The sequence below is a fragment of the Tympanuchus pallidicinctus genome, unplaced genomic scaffold, assembly GCF_026119805.1.
Source record: "Tympanuchus pallidicinctus isolate F22 unplaced genomic scaffold, pur_lepc_1.0 scaffold9, whole genome shotgun sequence".
Classification (NCBI taxonomy): domain Eukaryota; kingdom Metazoa; phylum Chordata; class Aves; order Galliformes; family Phasianidae; genus Tympanuchus; species Tympanuchus pallidicinctus.
The window spans coordinates 3959654-3973080 of NW_026294813.1; the positions used below are offsets into that span (position 1 = coordinate 3959654).

General features: G+C 37.3%; 1 long non-coding RNA gene across 1 annotated transcript; it reads right to left on the reverse strand.

Annotated features, from left to right (window-relative positions):
- Positions 1 to 2287: 2287 nt before the first annotated feature.
- LOC128074551 (uncharacterized) lies at positions 2288 to 13206 on the reverse strand. Its single transcript, XR_008203235.1, has 3 exons — positions 13124 to 13206; positions 12778 to 12952; positions 2288 to 3297 (listed from the first exon to the last, which is right to left on the reverse strand). It is a non-coding gene; the product is annotated as an uncharacterized LOC128074551 (long non-coding RNA).
- Between the last annotated feature and the right edge of the window lie 221 nt (positions 13207 to 13427).

Genomic DNA, 13427 nt, shown 5'->3' on the forward strand with positions numbered 1-13427 from the left:
AGCAGATAGAACTAAATTATCTTAAAGAGTTCTTCCAACTCAAACCGTTCTAAGAATTTACAATTCTTATCATAAAAGACAATGCACATCTCTTTACTCACTAAGGACTGTATCTTGAACTTTTTCTTCGATGGGGAATTCAAATGTTGCCTGTCCATGCACTGCTGATTTGACTCTGTCTATCATGTAGGTACCAAATCTTGTCATATCTGGAATTGATGCATTTCAGGAATCTGTTTTCTTCATGCCTATATTGGTTAAATAGATCCTCAAAACCTTGAAAATGGTGTTCTTTAAGTTCTTTTGTGAACACTTATGGGACCCAACTGGCACAGACTTTGAAATATTCTAATGTTACCACCATCATTTTTAACACTTTAAAGCTGATATTCAGCTCTCTACACAGTTCATAATCTGGTTTTCCACTGGTCATAATTACAGTTCATACAGTGGTCATAATCCACTAATTCACAAAGATGAGCTGTTCAAGGTGTTCTTCATTTCATGGTATGACAGCTGTGCATGTATCCTTTACCTCACAGTCACCACTGCTGAAATGTACCATTCACCACCTCACTATGCTCACATCCACTATTTGGTCCCCATAAACATTCAGCGTCAAACATAACATAAATATTCAGGGTCAATAAATGTCAGTGGATGTCAATTTTTCCTCATGGAGGACTTCAGTGACACACCTTTTCTTCATCTACACTTCCATGTCTGACACCTGACACATGTCAGAATGTCCCTCTGCTGCCATCTGATACACAGCAACGGAATGTAATGCAGTATTTGTGGGAAAGTTCAGCTTCTACTGTCGTATCACCAACATCTGATATTGTGGTCAACATAATCAAATATGTGCATAACTTTCAGAGCAACCCTTGTACATTTAAAATAGACCATTGAAACCAGCTTAAAACGATAACAGTAATGAATAGGAAATATTTTACCAAGAAACTACTCGTTTTCTTAAAATGTATGTGTATCCAACAAAGTATGTGTGAGATGTGGGACAGTACCCATACTTAAGTGAGATCACCATGTCCAGAGTACACCAATGAGTTTCCTTCCAGAGCAATTTCTCGAGGTCTAATTGTTTTTACTGTTTTCTGATAATGAAGTAGAACACAGTTCTCCACTTCTCCTCTTCCCTCCTTTCAGTCTCAGAAGAGTTCCTTAGCAGTTTAAGAAGGAATTACTCATGGGAAGAAACAAGTGGACACATCAGGAAAGCCTCATATGAACCCACTGTTGTTCTTAGTAGAAATGGTTTTCTTAGTAATATAGTTCTCTTCTAAAACTATAGTAGTGATAATTAAGATTTTTTTTTTTTTTTTTTTGCTTTTGTTCTGGGGCTATAAAAGATTTTTAGATGAAGACCATATAATAAAAATTCAAGAATAATTCAAGAAAAAAAAAAAGGAAAAATGTTGAAAAGGGCAGGAAAAAAGAAGCCAAACTTGAACAATGCTGAAGCCAAATAATTTGTCTGCTCCAAGCTTTTAAAAATCACTTGCTAGATTTTATCAGTGCATGTGAAGGGACTACTTCAGCAAGTTGTTACAGGAACATTTTTCCTTGGGCCAAGACCCACACAGATACAACACCTTGTTAATTTAAACTAATTTTGGCTATTTCACTTATTCACTTAAAATGTTTGAGTTCATCTGGTTTAATTTGATTACACATATGAGACCAGTTATTCAAGGGTGTTGGTCTCAGACCTGAAAATTAAATTAAACTCTTAGATGCTCACCAAAATACATGTGCATACTTCTTCAGCCTCTTCCCAGTTCAGCAACATAAGGACACTTAAGGGAATATGGAATGTTATGCACCATGTGATTTAACAACACAGTCTCCATTAGCTTTAATGAGAGATGCAAAATTAAATCTTCACACGGCATGCTAAAATTGCTCTTCCAATTTAGTACATAAAATAATAGGTCCACTTTACAATGTCTATGGACAGGATAGGTGAATCATGTTTTGAAAATGCATTTGATTCGTGTTGATTAGGCACTTGAGAAGAGGAGATGTTAAATATATAGTATAAATTTTGCTGATTTACACAGAAGGTCTAAAATGTTTGTAATTCTTCCCTGTGAATCAGGTAAATAACTAGGTTATCTGTGTTTCAACAGCCAGCATAAAGGATGTTTAATTAAGGCTTTGAGCACACCTCCAACAATTATATAAATAATATACAATCCTTAAGAATCAGGAAAACTTTCCTTACGCTTAACTAACAAGCCCCACAGTAGAACAAAAACAACCTGCTTTTCCCTTTTTTTTTTTTTTTTTTTTTTTTTTTTTTTGCATGTCTCCTATTCCTTTGACAGATGGAAAGTTCTGGCCTGTTTGAAGATAGATTACTTTGGACAAGTCAGGATGTGAATTCCCATATTGATAAATCATCAGTAAGAAGTTTGTAAACAGCTCTTGTAGATGAGTAAAAGCTGAAAGCTTAAAACAGCTCTTCAAGTCCCTCTGGAAACAAACGCAGGCTGTGGATCACTAGCAATTCTAACTCGAAGTAGGATATTCTGCCTTACCAATAAACTGCTGTGTTCCATGGAAACCTACATCTCCCAACTGGGTTTCGAGTACAAGGAGTAATCACAGCTATAGACGTATAGATTTTCTTTTCTTTTATGTTGTTCAGTATTATATGTAATCATGTACCAAGCTCCAGTATTTCACTAAGTGCTAAGAGCTTCCCAAATACAGCATATTTACAGGTAAGGTGTGCATCTATATTTTAACGTGTACAGCCGTGACTCTGTGTAGCAAAAAGGCTTCAGTGATGTATATATTCATATCAGAAATACTGGAACTTCACATCCAGCAGCCTATTCTCTATATATAGGTTTTGAGCGTTCATAGAACAACCCCAAATTCACACAGACAGTCCCTATATTTGAAGATTTAAATATGCTTTTCCTATAGTCTGAGCTTGTTCAGTGTCAAAAAAATGAGAAGGATATTTTACTCTGCTCTGGTGCTTCAGTGTCTTTCAAAGTTAACCAAACTTTATACAAACCTGTGAAAGGACAAAGTTTTGCCCTTTCCCCTCAGAAACAACTGAAAAGTGAAGCAAACAAATCAGAAAAAAAAATAGAGGCTTAGATATGATCATCATAATGAAAGTGACACATATCTGCACAAATATCTTCGTTATTTCTTCTACCAGGCAAGCTCAGTTTTCTCCTCTAATCCCTTTCCTGACCACCACTCTTAACATCTTCTTACTTCTCAGCTGCTCCCCTTGGAAGTAAGTGTCTTGTAAACCTACAAGAAAATACAGATATGTTTTTTAGCAGGAAAATTTTTAGAAGGACACTCTTGTATATATAATCTACAATTAATTGTTTTGGCTTTCTGAATTTCAGAAAATAAATACTCCTCTTTGGAGAGTGAAGCAAGCTGATTTACCATACGGAATTTGAGCACCCACTGTTACAAAGAGATATGCTGGATCCAGGTACCAAGCCATCTCTTTCCAACAGCGTCAACTATGACTTTAACACTACCTTTCAAATGTTTTAAGTGAGGCTGAGGAATGATGAACAGGCATCAAATATGGGCAGTTTTACTATACTGATGCTATCCTGTGGGCTTTTTTCAGTTAGAATATAGCAAGTAGTGATTGCCTATTTCTCACTTATTTTGGGATACTAGAAGCCAGTCTATCTAGTCCTGAATAGTCCACTACTACAGTTTTTGCAAGAAAGGACATAATTCAGAAATGAGTCTAAATGGCCAAAAAGGCAGACAGCAGACTGCTCTTCAATAAAGAGCAGCAAGTAATGACAATAAATGACAGTAAAACAAATAACATGTCTCATATACAAGGATCACTGTGGATAACTTGGACCAGAACTGATGACAGAATCAGTATAAAAGATTTTCTTTCAGATGTTTCTGGTACTGAATGCAAGTAAGAACCAGACAAAGCTATATGATAAAAACTGATCTTTGATTTATTTCAGAGGAGAATTTGTGATTTTGACATCTCTGGAAATGCATCTGCAACATGAAAATTGAAATATAAGGCTGGAATAAAACACAGGAGATTTAAATGACAATGGCAGAGATAGGTAAGCTTTTTCTTAGCTTTGTCTGATAACTTTTAAACTACAAATGAGAATTCAAAAATTATCTAATAATATTCACTGAAGCAGCCACTGTCAGACTAAATCATGGTCCTTGGTTCTGGAGTTAAAGGTCATGTTAGATTTCAGTTGCAAATCCTGAGCTGCCATATGAGAACAATGACCAGTTTCATATGACACTGGAAATGGGATCCCCAGTGGGAAAAATCTGGAAGCAATATTCAAAAATAGCTGCTCATAGAAAAACAGAGCTGGGAGTATTACTTGCAGTGGATTGCTCAAGACAGAGGGTAATGAAATATGTAGCTGGGAAACAAAATTTTCTTTAAAGTTGTCCCTGAAAGCCATGAGTCATGTCTCCCAATCTTTAACACTGACATTCATACAGTGACAATAAGAGGCACATAATACAAATAGAAAAGATGTAACAAGGCGTAGTATACTCCATATTAATATCCAAACAATTTCAATATTGAAAAAAAGGGCATTAAATGTGAGAGCTGGTTTGTGAAACTGCTTTCCAGGGATTAACTCACTGCTGCTTGGATTTTCATGTCATGATTAAATGACTGATGGGTCAACTTCAGCTTGGTGATAGAGCTGATTTTTTTCTCTAGCACTTTGTGGCCTTGCCTCAGACTCCTGATTTTAGGGAATCCTTCAGACCTATTTTGTGATGATCTTAATTCTGAGAGGTAATGAGATATGACTAGTTCTTCAGGCACAATAAACTATATTCATGAGATGAATTATTCATCAAAGATGTTCTAAATCTATGTAGGAAATATAGCTCAAAAAAGTCATTTTTAACCTGATGCTTACCAAGCCATTTGAATTCATCTTACCCGAATGCCACAATAGAATTACACTGGCCTTTTGTTCTGCATGACTTTCACTGTTTTCTCCAGGTGTCAAGATGGATATAGGATATAGCATTCACATCTACGTCATATGTTCTGCAACTGTTCAGTGAAATGAGATTAACCCTAGTGAAGTGATTTGGTACAAATCAAAATTCTAATACACCCTTTCCAAGCCAGTTAAAATTGGGAACAGAAGTTACAATATAGAAATGAATAAAAGTAAAATGGTCTGTATATGATCCTGGCAGGCTGTTTCTACTCAGATGTTCCTGAGTAGACAAGTAAACAATAAAGTTGTTTTATCTCTCGTCCCTGTATCATGTGATGCTAGGACAATGATTCTCTGCACTTAACCGTGGATACACACATCTGTATTCATATATCAACTTGAAAAGTTGTTCTTTGTCACATGCCTCCACAACATGGACCTGACATCATTCTGATCTGACAGTACAGACGCTAGAAAATGAGCTGGGATCACTGGAGCTGATCAGTCAAGAGTCATCCGTAGTGAAGAGGCATAGTGAATTGCCACTCTGATCCTGCCTTGGGACATGAATGTCCCATGGTAATGATCACTGAAGCTTGAGCAGGATCTCTAAAAAAATCCTTGCTGTTCTTCTATTTAAACAAGCTTTCATTTGCAGTTGCATCTACATTGTCTCATGCAATGGTGCTTATAGCAGGCACAGGTGATATAACAGGCTGAGGGAGCAGGGCTTGTTCAGCCTAGAGAAGAGAAGGCTGTGAGGACACCTCATTGCAGCCTTCCTCTATTTAAAAAGGGCTTATAAACAGGAGGAGAATCAACTTTTTACAAGATTAGACAGTGATAGGACAAGGGGGAATGATTTTAAGCTCAGAGAGAGAAGGTTTAGATTGCATGACAGTTCTTCACAGAGAGAGTGGTGAGGTGCTGGAACAGGCTGCCCAGAGAAGCTGTGGACACTCCATCCCCAGAGGTGTTCAAAACCAGGTTGGCTGGAGCCCTGGGCAGCCTGGTCTAGTACCAGATCTGGAGGTTGGCGGCCCTCCCTGTGGCAGGGGAGTTGGAGCTTGATGATCCTTGGGGTCCCTTCCCACCCAAGTCATTCTATGATTCTGTGATTCTCTGATAATATGGATTTGTATAAACACTTGCTTGTGAGAATGCATATTAAGTAAAAGAAACCCTGGTCAGCAATCTATTTTTCTGATTGAAGCCATCTTCTTTATATCATTGTAAGTCTCTAAGCTGGCTACAATCTGTTATAAAACTGAGTGTTATCTATTTCTTTAATAAGTGAAGCATTTACAGTGATTTTCCTTGAACATTTTTCTAAATCTTTTATCATGTTGTCCTTAGCAAGTAATTTTCTGAGGCCATTTCTCATCTGTAGAACAAATCCATCTTATGTTGCATGTAGGATTATTAAGAGCATTATTTTTCTTAGTCACTAGTATATCAGTATCCTAAATGCTTCTCAGTGCGTCTTCTAGAGGATGAATGCTCAGTTCCCCTATAAAGTTTGTCCTCACACAATGAAATTGTGTGTTAGGGCTTAATTTCAAACCAACTCCTGCTTCTGCCATTGCGTCTCTGATCCAGTTACCACCCCAGAAAAGTATTTTGGAAAACTTTCAGGTTGAAGCACCAAATTGATGGTGATATTCTTGCTTCCAGTTGTTCATATTCCACAACTATTCATTGTGTAGTTTTCTTCATATTTTCCAGCTGATGCTCACATGAAGGAATTTAAAACAATATGTAGAAAAAGTATGTAATAGAAAAAACTATGTAATAGTACAGTATGTAGAAAAAGCACTGTACGTCAAATCTCGTGCAGTCTTCCATCCAGATCTTAAGCTTGAATTGCAGTAACCATTTTTATCCTGGCTTTTGGCTTCTCCTAAGTAGATATTTGCAATTGTGTGTAATAGAGCTGAACTGCCCATGCCCATTGTAACAAAGGGAGATGAATACTCCACTGAATGCATTTTAAATTCAGCCTGACTGGGTACAAGTAATCTGCAAAGGGTAGTTTCCTGTTGATAGAAAAATCTAAGCATCTGATGGTTAATTCATATTTTCTAGACTAACATTTCTGCGTGAAGTCCTCTGTGAATTTAGACATTAAATAATTGTAATAATAGAGAAACGACTCAAGGTTAATGAGAATTCAAACTTATTTTTCTCAGAAATCCTTCAAAACAAATTTGTCACCGCTGTTAAAACTAACAGCTATAAAGAAATCACAAACAGAAGAATATTTCATAGATTAAAAGTAATTGTAGAACTAAATACTTGAAAATACCTCTTTTCATGTTTATAACAGCCCAGTTGTTGATAGCACCAAAGCCTTACCTCTGAAGTCAATGATAATTTGTTGGTAAAACAACCACTGAGATTATTGGCAATAATGTTTTGTTTGTAGATAGATACGCTGCACTGAAGAAACCCACTACTAATAAAGATTTATTCCTTACAGAAGAGAACATTTTCTGCTAGCAATATTATACATTTTTGAAAAGGTCATTAGTGTAAGAGATAATTTAACAGAACATGATCTTCTCATTTTATAAGAAGTAATAAAATATTATCTATATTCAGAGAGCAGCATTCTGCAACCAGACAGTTTTCCAGACAAGGAAGCTCTATCTTTGTGATCATCTATTACATAAAAAAATGCTTCAGCCTCCTGGCTTCCAAAATTTCAGCTTATTTCCCCTCCCTGACTTCTCTGTTCATCATATAACTTGTCGATCATATAACTGTAGCCTGTGTCCTTTATACTGGTGTAGACGTTTCTGTAAAGGTTGGATTCTTGAGGGTAGATTCAGCATCTGGAAACTAGGAAGAGTTTCAGCTACAGCTAGACTCTAATAGTCACCCCCCAAAATAAATCAGCATAACCAAGAACCCAGAAGTAAGAATTCAGCTAACTAACCAAATAAGCCGCTTTTTTAGAGCAAAGCTTTCAGCAGCAAAGTGAGTTCAGGCAAATATGAAGCTGATGTTGATCTTGAGAAGGAAATTAAACCAAGTAGAAAAGATTTTTGTTGCTCTCATAGGTGAAAGGGGAATAGTGGAGGAATTTTATCCACAGTGAGGGTGGTGTGCAATTTAAAAGCAATCTAGATCTGGTCCCAGAACAAAATATGCATTTTGCCCCACCTTTTCATTATTACAGTGGTTATGTAATGACAAGTTAGTTTGTTGAATATAAATGAAGGTTTGCATTGGATTTTATCTCAGCTGAAAGGGAAGAGAAAAAAAATAATGCTTATGAAACGTTTGGATTTTGAAAGAACTTACATTTCAGTGACAGACACAGAAAAAAAATACTTTTTAAAAGACCCCTACTGATATAGAAAGAAAATAACACATATGGAGCCTTCGGGTTTTGAAAGAGCTGATACTTCAATGACAAGCACAGAAAAAAATGTTGTTTGAAAGACCCTTACCGATATCACTGTAACAATGTTTGACTGCAGAACTGCATGTAAAATGGCTGTATTTTAAAACAAGAAAAGTATGAGGGGTGGAAATCTAAAAGTGTGAAGGAAGAGATCCAAGTAGCTATTATTTAATGAACCCAAACTCAAACCATGCAAAGTTTTAGTATATATTTAACAGAATAATGGATAAATATATATTTAAAAAGATACATACTGGTTAGTTAAAGATTGACTGTATCAATATTAATTTTGATGAGGAAATAAAGTTTCATAGAGAAGCAGTGTCTCTGAATTTCAGTATTTGACAGAAATTATAGATAAAATGAAGGAAATGGGGATGAGAATTCAGTTAAGACTAAAGCATTTTGCTATGAAATACAGCTAATCAAACTAAATCAGTCTCTTGGTCTTGCATCTGAGCTAACTCACAGCTGGAATGTGCCTACAGGCTGCACTGAATTAAAAGTACTCCCAAAGACAGTGGCCTACCTGGTTCATAAAGCAAAAGTTAACAGCAAATATGCCAAAGGAAAATAATTATTTCAGCTGAAAGAAAATGCTGGCACAGCAATAACTGTGAATGAACTAGCCGTGTTTGCATGTGTTCTGGGCAGCAGTACATTTCTAACTGGGATGAAAATGGTACTCAAATAACATCTTCCCATGAGGTGATTCTGACAAAATGCTATCTAATTTCGGGATAGAAGAAGATCTGTTTCCCGGGGCACCACTAAGTCACAGTCTCTAACTCATGTTACAATACAGTCCTTAACTCTGGCTTTTACTGCAAGATGTATTACAGTACCACCAGCATGTAATTATTCTTTGGATAAGATTTTCTGCTTTATGCAGGCACACCAAGTCAGTATTCATGCATACTCACTCTACTATGCCTAAGATATGTGGTATAGTATTATTGCCCTAAAAATGACCATCTGTAGGTTATAAAGACAAGAAAAATGCTGTCTTCTGTTGTATGTGATATGGGCTTCTCCTACTGATTTGATAAATGAATAACAGTGGGAGTGTGGCATAGCAAATAAATGCTTATAAATAAACAGTAAGTTTTTGCCTGCAATACAGGGAGATGTTTCTAAAGAAGAATTTCAGCCTTTGATCAGAATGTGCCTCTGTGCTTTGCATTACTCTGTGGAGCGCAGGCTGTGATGTTTTCATACAGAAGTAACTCGAATCACATGCAAGACTGGCAGGTGGAATAAGGCCTGTCTTGACATGACATTTTGCTATATAAGCCTGACCAGATGTGGCTTTTGATTAAAGCTGAATTATTTATACTGCAGCTGTGGCAAAATTGTGTTTGCCATGGATACTGCCCTGTTGTGATATGCATGGTGATAGTAAATAGCAAGACATCACTTATTTAATTATAACATTATCGTCTAATTACTTTTGATCAAATTAAATTTACTGAGAGCAGTGCCTCTGTGTAGGCTACAAACTGTTCCTCCTGTTAACATCTCTGGTTCTCTGAAATATGTATTACACACACTATAGTGACAAGACCTTTGGGCAATGGAACTTTTTTTCAAGTTCTTATGAGTATTTACTTTGCAGACAGCTGAAGGAATCAATTGCAAAAATACACGAGTGGACAAGGGCAGAATCATTTTCTTCCCAAGGGGATGATGTGAAAGCAGGAGAAATTAAAAAAGATCATAGGTTTTCTGCCCTTATCAAGTCTTCCAGAGTCTGCTTAAAATAAGCAGGATTTATCTACTATTTTGAACATAAGTACACAATATTATTTCCCATTTTGCATTCAAACTCTCACCACGTACAAAAAGGCCCTTACTTCTATTTTCCACACACTGAAAAATCCTGTGCTTACTCAGAGTAGCCTCCAGTCCATTCTTACCCTAGACAGGTGGGTCCCACCCTAATGACACAGTTCATCTCAGCCTTATTCTCGTACGTCAAGATTGCAGAAACTTTCCTCTCAGAACCAATAAATTCCATTTTATATAAAACAAGGCAGTGAAGAACTAAAAATTACCAGGAGTTACATTATCTTCAGTTTCACAGGCATTTAGAGGAGCGGAGAGCCTTATGCTCTGCCTGAAAAAAATTCCAGTACCACCATGATCTGAACTGGCAATCTTATGAAAAACACTACTTTTGTGATCTCAGATCAATATTAGTAAACCACTTCACTAAGAGACAAAGTTCACCAGATGCACCCAGAAATTTCAGGTTTTAATCCTGCTACACTATAAATATGTTCTCACTGATTCGTGTTAAGGGCCTGTTTTGCTCATCTTTCTGCCTTCAGCAGATGCCATGAATGGATGTCTATGGAACAGATATCAATGATCTTTTTCCATGGATTCATTCAGCCCTCATTCATGAAGTTGATCAGCTCCAATGCTGGATCTACCCACAGCATAGCAGTTGATTAGGGATATCAGAAGGCCTTCCTGAGCCAGGAAAATGCCAGAGTAGCAGAGACATCCACCGGGGGCTGGAAGTTCTGCTGAATGGCTGACAGGTCCTCAGCAGGGCACCCACATGGCATCCACAGCATCCTACAGGAAGAAGCCAACTCATTTGTCACCTGTTCTTTGATGCACTGATTTCTTGGTTTTGTTTTGAATTCAGCTCTGTTTGATAGTTCCTATTTCATGCCTTGGCAGAGAGCAACAGTGTTTTCCACACTATGTACATTTCATTTACCTTTGTTGAACGTAGTTCTTTGTTGAGCTACATTGATTCCTTTTTAGCCACTTCATAATCTGTGCACCTAAATCATATTTCCATTAAACAATCTCAGCCACAGGATAAGGAATCCCTGCCCATTGCCTTGATTTTGGTATGGAAGCTGTCCAGTACCTCTAACTGCCCGTGTTACCTGTCGCTAAAGGTTTTCCAGTTATAGCAGAAATCGTCAGGAAGACAAGCAGGTGTGGTCACTTTCTTTGAGGCAGTGATGAATGTCAAATTTATGCATCAGTACAGTAACTTCTCCCTCTCTTATTGTTTTTGTGTTTTTGTGTGTTGTTTTTTTGTTTCTTTTTCTTTTTTGTTGTTTGTAATAATTGCATTAGCAATTTTTGTTCTTTGACTGCTGAGATGTTTTCCTGGAGAAACTGTAAACTGAAACGCCTGTTCTTGAAATATTAAGCCACATCAGAAGTTATTATTTTAAATGTGAAAGTAGGAATACTTTTTATCCTTTAAGTCCACTTCATTTATCTACACTGCACCTAAGTACACAATATTCTTTCCCATCTTGCATTCAATCACTGTCCTGTGAATTCTGTGATTTTTCAATTTTGCTCTAGCTTTTCTATCAGCAAGCTTTGTCATTTTTATATAACTGTTCTTTGTGATATGATTTGCAAACGGAGCAAATATAGAATGGCATAGTAGAAACACGCAAATGCGAAAGTAATATACATTTGTGACTGTAAATTTTTTTAACATCTATATTTAAAAGGTAGCCTTCCTCTTCAAAATTTTCATCACAGCTGTGCTTCTTATTGAAACAAAAGAGCCCCACATAGAAAATAAATTTTATCTGTCTGTTCTAACATGAGCGACAGTGATAGCAAGTCTCCAGCTGATGAAGCTATCTACTAAAATAGACAGTACCCAAAACAACATAGCTACACAGATACAGAGGCTGAAAGTGGACTATTGTTTATATAATATCAAAGGTGTGCAATGCAGAAAGATCACGTAGTGCTTTAAGAAGATCATGGCAGGAAACACTGCAAAAGAGATGGCAAAAAAGCTATGTTTGAAGAGTCTGGAGTAAGATTTTTTTCTGCTTATGGAAGGCTGGCCATAAAATCACAGGAATATTATGTTAAAACATTATTTGTAATCTAAGGAAAAAAAAAGTTTTTTAACTATACACGTATAAGATGTCACTGGTTTCCTTTATATTAGTCATGTTAATTAATACAATGAAATTAGATTGTGATGGTCATGTTCCCACTCTGAGCTTTAAATCTCCCCAGCAGGTACATACTGGTGAATAAAGGAAAAAGGATATGGGGTGGTCTCTAAAACAAATTTGAAACTTTCGCTTTGTCCATCCACACCAGACTCACTCAGGACACACAAGACTGGTCTTAACCGAGTTCAAAATTGCTTAGAAGATATTTGGTGGTACTAGTATAATAATACAGTAGTTCAAATACATGGAACCGAATATAACAGTAGATGGTAAAAGAGCATGCAAACTCAAATCTCTGCTATCACAGCAAGGAGAGCCCAGGCAAGCTTTTGACAGAATACCCCCTATATTCTGTCACCCACCAGCCCAGCCTAAGGGGGAGCAAAAAGCTCTCTTCCTCGTGTACGACTTACAGGTCCCCTTTCCAATCACATACTTGGTCCGCTGATGGTCCTTGTCTGCTCCCGCAGTGATCGGATGACAAAAGGAAGTCCTTCAGAGAAATCTTGGGCGCGCCAAAGGCGTCCCCTCTCTCAACTGATCCCACAGCCAAACAGAGCAGGTCCCATCTGGGGTGCCAAATTGACGTGTGGGAAATCAAACCCTATAGCCTGTAAGGATACAGAGAAAATATGTTTTATTGACAATTGCACAAAAGCTCTGGTGGAAGGGGGATAATTCCTCCAAGCTTGCACACTGTCTAGAAAAATTGTGCTACAGATATAGAGTGAACTAATACATAATCAGTAACTTCCCAGAATTCAGATACATATTCATTATACCCCAAAGCATGCAGACCCTTCCCTGCTCTGCATGCGTAGTGGGTCTGGGTTGAAGAATTTATTGTCTTTTTTGTGAAGGCTTCTGACCTTCCTCACCATAACTCCTGACAGAGAAGGGGGGGCATCCCCCAAACTAGTTTCGTCTTGCTCTTTTGGACATCTAATCACCTCCCTGCCAGATGTCTCTAAGCTTATCAGCATGGCCTTCATCCCCCTCACTATCCCAGAACATGTGCCTGCTGTTCCCCTTCCTCTAATGAGCTCAACATTCCTGCTTCTATAAACTATTCCTAACTATCCCCCT